At 43.6% G+C, this 11774-nt stretch overlaps 1 long non-coding RNA gene across 1 annotated transcript; it reads left to right on the forward strand.

Moving 5' to 3' along the window:
- Positions 1 to 950: 950 nt before the first annotated feature.
- On the forward strand, positions 951 to 3012 carry LOC310985402. The gene is made up of 4 exons (XR_014595357.1): positions 951 to 1009; positions 1229 to 1317; positions 1851 to 2049; positions 2468 to 3012. It is a non-coding gene; the product is annotated as an uncharacterized lncRNA (long non-coding RNA).
- Positions 3013 to 11774: the final 8762 nt, after the last annotated feature.

The raw sequence follows: 11774 nt of genomic DNA on the forward strand, positions 1-11774 counted from the left end.
GGACAGGCTGTGGTCACGTGGGCATTGTTCGGGTCGATGTGAAGCACTTAATGCAATAGAAAAACTACATGTTGTCAAAACAGAATTAAGATAAGATTAAGATACTAAGTCAAAATAACATGTAATAGCCTATATGTAACATATATTTCAGAATAAATGTGCAAACATGGAGTTTAGACATAAATATATATTTTTTAAAATACAAACATCTCTATTGTACAAACATGTAGTCTCCATAACATACCTACACACAGTAAAAAAAAAGAAAAAAAAGAAAAAAGGAAAAAAAGAAGAAGCTTGAGTCAGCTCTGGCTTGGGTGACCCACAGGTGACCCAGCAGTAACCATAGTAACCCATTTGTTGGGTCAACGGTTGGTTTGCTGCGCGCCACCAAGATCCGTTATTTTTGGCCGGAGCGCCGTTACAACCTGGTTACAACCAAGCTGCTCTGTGGTCAGCCAAAGACGACATAAGTAAAGTGGATTAATTTTATTTTTGATGGAAATGCCCCAGCTTCAGTCTGCAAAAAAGTCTGACTGCTTCAGCAACGAGTGTCGGTGGATCGGACTGGACTTTCTCAGGTTGGATCGATACCAACTGTCCGTGGAAAAGCTACAGATCAACTGTAAGTATTTAAAAATGAGCATGGTTTGTGTTACTTTGGCCGTTTAGCACATGAGCTAGGCTAACGCTAACGATGGCTAGGCTAACGCTAACGACCGTTATGCTAATACAGCTAACGGCCTATTGTTATGCTAATAACGCTAAACGGTCGTTATGCTAACGCTAACGGTGGATCGTTAAGCTAATAACGCTGACTACTATAGCATGAGACTAGCGTGAGAGACAGGACCTGAGAGTAACCAGAGTTTTTGTGTTTTCTAATCAGAGTAAAGTAACGTTATGTGGAAGCTAACGTTAGCACATGGAGATAGACGGTCTGAAGGGGAGCCTTGCTCTCATGGAGGTGCAGAAGTTCCTAAGGGAGGCCAACATCATTACTGTTAAGGTAAAGTTAAGTGTTACTGTGTTTGTGTGGAAGAGGGAAAATACACCGGCCTAAAACTGCCTTGTTCAGATATCCATGTAGTTACTTCTGTCCATTATCATTATTACTGAAGTGTTACATGAGTTCATTTTGTGTTCAACATATATATTTGTACAGAACCATCCCATCCTTAGTTGTACACATTTTTAACACTACAAAATCATTTTTCCTTCTCCTCAGCATGGTGCAGCTGGAGAATGCAAGGCAGCCTACTTTGCAGGAATGTGGCATGGCCAGTACATCTTCAGCGTTATCAACACTCAGCTTCAGTGAGTACATTTAAATTGATAGGCTTCTGAACTGGTGCTGCCATTAGCCTAAATGTTTTTGTTTCTTCATACCTGTCAAATATTTACATGGCCACATCAATAATTATGTCTCCCATTTATGTCTACAGTCTACTACCCTATTATCTGGAGTTCCTTAAGGATAAATCCTCGGAACTATCCTTATAAAAAAACATCAAAATCACTGATTTAATGTCAAATCCAAAGGATTGTGTGTTTTCAGCTGTAGCCTCCACAGTTTCTCCCTCAATCTCTCTCAATCTATTAGATCTGCTAAATCTGTTAACTGTTTTAAGCGCCCCCTGAAATCATATTTATTGGTTGGCCTTTCTATTAGATTTTTTAAACCTACTCTTCATTCACCATTTTTATTTTCTGTTCCAACTTCTTTTATTAATGTTTTGTTTGTTGTTGTTGTTGCTGCAGGAAGCACTTTGCAACAGTGTGCTATATAATAATAATTATCATTATCATTAACAATGTTTTCTTTGTTGTCTTTCTTTGTCTGGTTGCAGAGAGGTTCATGCCAGTCCACAGTAAACACCTGATTGAAGACTGCTGGTGAATTTTCAAGCAGGAATGATGACAACACCTGCCCAAAGTTCCATGTTTCTTCAACATTGTTCCATGTCTGTATGAGACTCTGTCCCACCTGTCTTCAGTCAAGTCTGGACCCAATGACTCAAACACCAGTCTTGTCAAGGCTAATTAGAGGTAAGCAATGGTTTATGTCAGTGTAGCAAATGAGTAGATGCAAGCACAACTCAAACTTCACTCAATCGATCTCCCACAAATGCACGGTGCCAACAGCTTCATACAAACATACAGTAGAAAAAAATCTGTATTACGGACAGGATTCAGGATTTTGGCTGCAATTCGACAAGGGTGAAACAAATACTGATGATAATTTAGTCCTGAAAAGTGACAGTTTCTACCTTTCACACTAACACAGTAAAATAAATGAAATACTCCTGATGACCTGCAAAACTATATTCCAGAGTGCTGGTTTCATTCTATGTATAGCTCATTGGAGCTCAGTTTAACAACAGAAGGCTGAATTTATCTCTGTAGGCACCATGCTCAGGCACTGCATCAATCTAACCTTTGCTTTGTTTCTGTTTTCTGGCTGCAGAGAGGATCATGCCAGTCTACAGTGGACACCAAATGGACAATATATGAGTCTTCAAGCAGAACTGGTGACTGCTGGATGCTTTAAGTTCCAGTTTCTTGAACACCATGTATATGTTAAGAGCCCTCTTCAGCCAAGTCTGGACTCAGTGACTCATTAGTGTTGATCAACACAGGGCAAGTGGCTCCTTTTTTCATTATGTTTATTTCTTCTATCGTGGACTATCCTTCTTCATATGTATGGACACACACTGTCTTTTCAAGATGTCAACACTGCCTTGTGAGTATACTGGACAAGTTCTGTTTTTCACAGAGAATGTGTATATGCAAAGAGAGGTTCTTAAAGTTTATCAATTATAGTCTGTACTTTGGTTTACAATGGGCTTAAAGGACAATTCCAGGCGAATTCAACTCGGGGGTGTATTTTCCTATCATTTTAGGTCTAAAAGAAGGAATCTGAAGATTTTCAGTTTAATCGCTCCCGTTTTGCAGTAGTTGCGTCTGTCCCCGCATCGCCACGGCAGCGATGAATGGGAGTGGATGTAAGTTCCGCTGTTTAGGCTGTTTCCAGCCCTCAAAGCCGCAAATTTTTCCCACAGACAGCGTCAGATGGCGACTCAAACATGCACCGAGAAGTTTATTTAAGCAAGCAAGCCGACATGTTTGTAAAACTAGATCTAATTCAAAGTCTCCCGGAGTCTCGCGCGAGACCCAGTTGCCGTGCTCGGTGTGTTCAGGTGCAGTAGGAAAGCTACAGTTTGTGTCATAAACACAGGAATATCAACTCTTTACTTGCTTCAAGTAAAACAAACTTCTCGGCGTATGTTTGAGTAGCCACCTGACGCTGTCTGTGGAAAAAAATGTACACTTGAAGCAAGTCAAGAGTTGGTATTCCTGTGTTTATGACACAAACGATAGCTCCAACTGCACCTGAATACACCAGCACTGCAACTTCGGGCTCGCGCAAGACTCTGGGAGACTTTGAATTAGATCTAGTTTTACAAACATGTCGGCTTGCTTGAAGTAAATAAACTTCTCGGTGCATGTTTGAGTCTCCATCTGACGCTGTCTGTGGAAAAAAATTGCGGCTTTGAGGGATGTAAACAGCCTAAACAGCGGAATTTACATCCACTCCCATTCATTGCTGCCATGGCGATGCGGGGACAGACGCAACTACCGCAAAACAGGAGCGATTAAACTGAAAATCTTAAGATTCCTTCTTTTAGACCTAAAATGATAGGAAAATACACCCCCGAGTTGAATTCGCCTGGAATTGTCCTTTAATTGGTTATTTCCTTTATAATTTACCATTTGCATTTTCTGACTGTAAAATCTACGCCAACAAACTGTAATTCCATTATGTGTTGTACCGTATTTTTTACGGTGAAATTCTGGCAACCACAGCTGCCAGTATTTTACCGTGAATTTTGCAATAAAATACCGTACTATATCTTACAGTTTTACCGTGTTTTTTCACTGATGGACTGTAATTAGGTTTACAGTATATCCGTTATTTTTAAAAGAATTTACCGTAAACAGGTTTATATTATAACTGTTATTTTTACAGCAAATTACCGTAAACAAATAACAGTTCTCTACTGTGAAATTTACGGTTGCCAAAACAGCATACCGTAATGTGTAATACATTGTGACCGTATTTTCTACGGTAAAATTCTGGCAACCACAGCTGCCAGTATTTTACCGTAAATTCTACGGAATTTTTTTTACAGTGTAGCGTCCCGGTGTCATCACCCACACAGGCTGACTGCTTGCCTGGCTGGCCCGCCACCACCAGAGCCTCAATTACCTGACTGACGTTTCATTAGCGCCTGCAGCTGATCCCGTGGCTGAGAGGCAGTGGGGCGCAGAGGAGCATAGCGCGAGCGAGAGAAGGGGGGAAGAGAAGGAGGCTTCAACGCATTACATTCTCATGCGCTGTCAGTGTCACAGTTCTGAGTACAGCCACACATCCCCTCATTACATTGCAGTCATTTAGTACATGCTCTTATCGAGCTGGACTGTGTATACTAAAATAGTGCCGGCTGGATTTTTATCAGGTGACGACAGCTCTGAGCCAAAACTCCACATAGTATCTGACATGGATTGTTGGAGCAGCTGAGAAGTGTGAGAGGTTGTAGATGTATGTGTGTGGGCACTCTGATGTGAGATACCAGCTAAAGGGGGGTCTATGGGACAAATCAATCCGGTGCAGTGTACTGATCAAAGGTTTATCTCTTCTTGTGTTTTCCTCTGTTTGTCATCTTATATCTGCAAAGCTATATACAGTATGTGTGGTTGCATGTCTTGTATACATACCTGTGTTTGTGTGTGTGTATGTGTGGCCCTCTCCATCCGTGGGGTTAGTGCAGGCCATGTCAGAGATGATCCAGGGCGGAGCTGAGGGGGCTTAGTGAGGGCCCCGGCCTGAGCCTCTCCACAGAGCCCACGCTTGGCTGGCCTCTCCTTCCCATTTGTCATCCTGGGCCAGTAAGACCCCCGGAGAGATTAGGGCAGAGCAGAGAGACTGGAGGAGTAGCAGGAATAAGAGGATCAGTTAAGCTATAAACACAGACAAGTTTGTGTCTCTCACCCACTCTGGCGCAGTGACAGTTTGTAATGGCTGTCAAAAGTTCGTTCTGTGTTGTACATCTTCTTTTAAAGGACACTGCAACTGTCTGACTGCGCCATAGCTCTTGTGTCAGCAAACATAGCAGGTATCTAGGAACTTCTTTCGGTTTGGTCAAATGCATTGTCTTGGCGCAAGTTGGACATGAAACAGAAGAGTTAACTGTGTTGACCTGCATTGACCCAAGTTAATGAACCATGACCCAATTCTGGGCAAAAAATGCAAAGGTTTGCCTATAATTAGAATTATGTGGCACAAAGACCATTAGTCAAATCCTGAGAGCTCCTTCATTTCCATATTGTTGAATATTCTACTTAATTATGCAAAGGGAACAGTGAGGTAGATGAGAAGTTTTAAGAAAGCCTCATAAAGTCCTTATTAAGAGCAGAGGGGATTAATGACAGTTAATATGAGGGCAATCAAACATTTAATGCAAGGCTCTCCTGCAGGCAAACAGTATTTAAATGAGTCAATTAGACATTCATTATCTACAAGCCTATAAGTGGAGTCAGATCTGCATAAATGTTGGTGCGGAGAATCACTCCCCTCTAAAAAGGAACTAATGAAATATTAAAAAAGTTAACAAGTTAGACATGGAGAATGTACAAATATTTATTGCTAGAGGGCTGGTTGCATGTTGTTGTCAAATCAGGGAGAATGTGCGATATCCACTGGAGATTATCTCATAAATCATAATTATTGAGTTAGCATGATCTCTCCTCCCAATTAGCTATGTAGCATTGTTGAAGTAGAATGAGAGAGGGGAAAGGGGGAAGCCCTCCAATTGTCCATAAAAAAAAAGAAAGATCCTAGATCCATGAATTTCTCCAGTTTTGTTGAAAGTGCTCCTAACTTATTGTCATGTTAACAAACCACCCTAAAATAAGTAGACATACACAAAAACATACATATTCTGCAGAGGATGGCTTGAATAATGTACCAAACTATGCAGATATATCATTGTCAGGACCTCCTCCTCCCTCCTCCTCCTATCCTTCTTTCTTTCCCTCTCTCCATGTCTGAGCCTCCACTCTTGTCAGTTGCCCCAGCACACAATTACTGTGTGTGATTGCTATCAGGCGGGACGGTCGGGGAGGCTCCCAAATTAGGGCCTAAATAGGATTTCCTACATGGCGAAGGGCACAGGCCTGGACATGGTAATGAAAGCCTATACATCACAATCAGGCCGACAATCCTATTCATACTGCAACACATTACTCTCACTCCTCATAATTATAGAGGGGTGACAGACGGGCCTGTGAGGCATGGTGGAGGAGGCGCGAGGAGGAGGAGGAGGAGGCAAAGGTGGGGGGTGGGGGTTCTGGGAAGGTGGTTGAGGTGGCTGTCAGTTAGTTTCAAGTGGCTTCTTCTCTCCACTTATGTGATCTCTTGATACCTAGGCTGACCCGATTAGGTGGGAGTCCAGCGGATTCAATTCTACATAGTTCCAGCGTGCAATCTCACCACCTATGTGTGTAATTACAGAAAAGAGCTCTAATTTGGACATTTTCTCCCAGTGGGAAGATTCTTCCAATGGGACACTGACCACATCTTCCATCAGACTGACTGACACGGGCACAAACTCACTCACACACACCAAAACAGCCCCCCTGCCCTCCCAACAGACACACACACAGACAGCGATGTGATGAGATGTGAGGGGGACAGCTTTGCGATCAATACCATGAGCAGGAATCAGCGATGGGGAGAATAAGACAATGGCCTATCAGATTGAGGTTGACTTCTCCTTGTATGTGTGGCAGGCCTGTGACAATAGATTGGCCCAGAAATCCGATGGCACTCGCCGACACGATGAAAAAAAAAAAAAAAAGAGGAGACAGATGAAAAGAAAGATTGCTAATGCTCTCCAAGCAGGCATTTTAATCTGTGACAGAGGAGGGATTTGGTGAAAGCCATTATCACACAGCAACCCCCCCCCTCTCTTCCTCCCTCCCCTTTCTTTTCTGATAAGACAACCTTATCACACTGCTTGGGGGAGAATATCTATGTGTGTATGCGTCCACACCTTTGCATGTGTTTGTGTTGCAAAATGGGATATTCCAAATGCAATTCATTGGACTCAAGAAAGCCTCACTCTAACAATGTAAATCACCTTAAGAACTCAGTCAGACGGTGAGCGTCGCAGAGTGGATTCCAGTCACAATAACCCACTCCACCACCAGGCAAAGAAACACCCCTGACAACATGGGTCACATTGTTACATCTGTTCGCTGCTGAGGCTCCAGGGAGGAAACCACCTTCATTTTATGCGTTTCCTTTTTTTTTTTTTTTTGTCCTGTATCTCACTTCCAGCTCTGGAGACCTCTCATCTCATGATCACATCACAAGAGAGATGGGATGATGATGGCGTCTGCCCACTCAGGTCACATATTCACCCCTGCTCTGTCAGCTAGGCCAGGTGCTGCTGGTTCGTGTATGTGCACAAGGCAGCAGATGGAGAGCTGTGTATGACATGACTCTTCCTGATGTAATGGACTGACAGAGGTTAACTGTGCCAAGTTGACTGTGCGTGTGTTTGTGTGTGTGTGTGTGTAAATGCACATACTGTGCTGTATATGTGTATATGTCTGTGAATGTATGCCTGGTTCTGTCATATGTGTGCATCCACATATTTGCATGTGTGTGTGTGTGCGTGGACAGCAGCCTATATCCCCCACTTAGTGTGTGTGCGTGTGTGTGTGTGTGTCACCATAGTGTCCCTTCTGTGATCAGGACAATCCATCAGACCTTGCTGCTCATTAATCACCAGACGGATACACATGCACTCACGCACCCAGACAGACACACACATGCACACCTTTGGGATCAGGGCAGGCAGTGATGAACAGTAGAGTTAGTTTAGTGGAGCACTAACAGCTGCACCACAGAGAGCATGTCGGCACCCGGCAACACAACATATCTGTACACTTGACAATGGCCTCGGTGAACTTAACAAAGACTTTCTCCATAGACAGAACGCTGCGCATAAAGGATCTTACTCTGATTTATTTTCTAATGTTCATTCTTTATTTTTGTTCTATTTCCGTGTCTAATTGAAAGGGAGCTTCACCCAGCCCTGTCCCCCTGCTTACACTGTGGCTTTATAATACGGTGACCTCACATCCTCCCTCAGATTGACACTACTCATTATTTTTGCAGCTGTGGAAGGTCTGTCACTTGAGCATATGTTGAAATGTGAAATTTGCTGGAACAACAGAGTTGTCTTGTGAGGACAGCACTGGTGTTGTGCATTCAAAGTTTTTTGAGGAGATCAATTTGAGTAGGTGACCACTGGGTAGTGCATGTGACCGTTACGACCCTGTAGTCCTCTTTGCCTCTGCACTCATCTTGAGTGTCCACTCTCAGCCTTTTACTATGGATCATCAGATCAGAGTTGAGCAGACCTCCAAAGAACCAGCGTACTGGCTAATTCACTATTGATCCTATCCCATAGACCAATTTCCACTTGTGTTTGGTTTGGGACTACAGTTTCGGTCACGCTCGGTCTCTCCCTTAGGGGCCAGGGAGGAGCCCCTGCCACTCTCTTATCAGGCAGAGAGCACACACACAAAGAGTGTGTGGGATGGAGAGAGATGGGGAGTGAAAGGCGAGAGGGGAGCGTTACTAGCTTGCAGAGAAAGGGAGAGAGGTCATTAGTGGATGGTGATGAGTTCCAGAGTTTGAGAGAAAGCAGAACGGCACTGGCTTTGTGCGAGGTCACAGTGTGTGATATACCTGCGTGGCTTTAGACGACTGACCGCCACGGAGTCAGCGCAAATCTTTGTAACTGGAAAATGGGGATGCGTTAAAATTAAAGTAAAAGATATATGAAAAATACAGAGCTGTCCAAGGTGCTGAAATGAGGATATATATTAAAAGCTTTCTTTCTTCCCCTCTTTCTTTCTTTCTTTCTTTCTTTCTTTCTTTCTTTCTTTCTTTCTTTCTTTCTTTCTTTCTTTCTTTCTTTCTTCCTGCCTTCCTTCCTTCCTTCCTTCCTTCCTTCTATAGGTCATTGGTGATGGCTCTGGTTGTGTGATGGGGTGATATGATTGGGGAGATTCATTACGATTGTGTCACTAAGTAAATGTGTGTTGACCTAGGCCACTGACAGACAGACAAGCTCCCCTTATACCAAACTACAAGACAATCTCCACCACACACACACACACACACACACACACACACATGAATAATGCTTCAGAGATCAAACCTGTCCATGCCTCACATTCCTCTTTTACCTTCCTCCATCTACTCACCCTTCACTCTCCATTGCTGCTGTCTCCATGTCTCTTCCCACCTCCCCCAAATGCACCCTCTCTCCTCTTTATCTACCAACCTCTCACTCTCCATCTATCCACCCTTTCCCTCCCTCTCTTCCTATACCTATCCATCCTGCCTTCCCCCCCCTGCTCTGGTTCCCCTCTGTCTCTCCTTTTTCTTTCTCCCAGTAACAACATTCCCTGGACTAATTGCAATTCTGTCAGCAGGTAAATGCTTTGTGACCAGTCTCTGACAGTCACGCCAGCCAGCCGCTGACAGTCATTGTGGGGCAGCCAGGACAGCCTCGGCAGCGTTGGCAGTCAGTTAGCAGGCAGTGTATATGGATGTGGCCTCTTAGCTGAACAGTGAGACTCCAACTGTCTGCTAGTGTGTGACACTCCCATTACCCCGCCACAGAAAAAGGTAGACAGCCACAGAACAGCTGGATAATGCACTGTCTGACTGACGATACACTCTACCTCTCACACACTTTGCCTCTCACCTCGTCTCCGGGCCTATGACAACGGCATCTTGATACTGTCAAGTTAGGAGCCAGCATGTGTGACATGTCAGTGTTCACACAGGTGACTCCTGATGTACAATATTGAAGCAAACACAAAGGAGGCTGGGTCAGTGAGCTTGTGGGTTGATGATGAATGATGGATTAGAGTAAATACAGCTGTAACAGTCATATTTTTAGACACAGTTCAACACCTGTCATGTTTAAATTAAATTATAAAACCAAAATGTGCACAATATGTTCCTCATAAACAGCATTTTATATGTAGTCAGCGTTAGCATAGCTCCTCCTGACCAGGCTTGGCTAATTAAAGGAGGCTGTTGACAGTTGTCAGCGTGACCCATAGCATGGCGCTCCCCTGGGGGTCCTGTTAGCATGCTAATGCTAATCCCCAGTGACGGGGGACAGGGCATGGCTGTCCCCTGCAGCCCCTCTTGTTGTGACCACAGGATGTGTCAGGACAGGCACAGTGATGTGCTAACATGGAGATGTCCCCATGTGCATGTCACACATCTGTAATTAGAAAAGAGGCAGGCAGCAGGAAGGCTGGAGGGGACAGTTGTTGTGGGACCACTTGATCTCCGTTCGCGACAGAGCTTGGAAAAGAGCAATCTGTGCCTAAAACGGGCTTATAAAAGAGCAACTGGTTTCACAGGCTTTAATCTGACAATTTGCCCTATGTGAGCTCAGGAGGCATGTTTGAGATTTGATGTGAGTGGATTCAGAGAGAAAAGAGCAACACAAGGCTGAACAAAACAAAACCACAAACCGGATAATGTTACTACTGAGAGAGGGGGGAAAAAAGCACTTGTCTGTCAGTCTATCTGTCTTTCTCTCTCCTCTCCAAGGGAAGGTCAAGGACACATGCATATTCATGGAGGAGCCTGGCACAGGATCGATGGCTTTTAATTGTTTTCTCTTGGTTGGTGGAGGGACGTGCCAGTGTCTATTGATCTGTTTGAGCAGAGGCCACTCACAGAGCACGACTGGAAGACCTTTACCTGACTGAACACCGATAGACTGTGTATGCGTTTGTGTGTGTGTGTGTGTGTGTGTGTGTGTGGGTTTGCGTGCATGATGTGTGTGTGTGTAAAGGGGCTGGGGACTGTGTGGTGATTAGGATTTTGACACACACAAAACCACAGGCTGCATGAAAGGGCCCCTAGGGCCTTAGCAGTAGATAGACATGCACAAAGGTGACACACCACAGCAGAGGTAGTAAACACAATGGAAACATACTACTTTGTTTGGTAGGTGGGGCCGGTTTGAATAATTCCCAAACAAAACACCAGTGTGAATAAACGAATGAATTCTTTTAGTCAAGCATCATATTACAATTGATGCATATCCCACATTGGTTTAAAACGGGTTAGTAAAAGCAGGCAGACCTGACAAAACCTGATGCATTTTCCAGTTAAAGTGCAAGTGAGTGCATTTAGTACAGTGAAATCATGACAGGAAACAACACTTAAGTTAATATTTGGCATCATCATCCCACCCACAGGGATGCCTTTGTATTGACATTTTATGCTACTTTATATATCCACTCCACTTCACTCCAAAGATAGATGAGGTACATTTGAATTCAATACAATCCCATGAGAGCAACAGTATATGCGTAGTTACTATTTACAGTCTACTACAACATACAATCCATTGTAACACAGTGAAGGAAAAAAAAAATCTTGCCACACCTTGGCGAACTACAGCAGTACATGCCATAAATAAGCATTAATTATGTGATAGAGCATAATATACCAATCACAGGGGACATTTGTCTTTCACATTTTATACTTGCTTTTACTATAATTTTACTTTTAACATTAATTGAAGGACTTCACTTTAATTGGGCATTTTTATATTGCTGACATGTCATTTTTACTCACATAAAGGAAAGTATGTGCC

Source organism: Trachurus trachurus (assembly GCF_905171665.1).
Source record: "Trachurus trachurus genome assembly, chromosome: 4".
NCBI classification, from domain to species: Eukaryota; Metazoa; Chordata; class Actinopteri; order Carangiformes; family Carangidae; genus Trachurus; species Trachurus trachurus.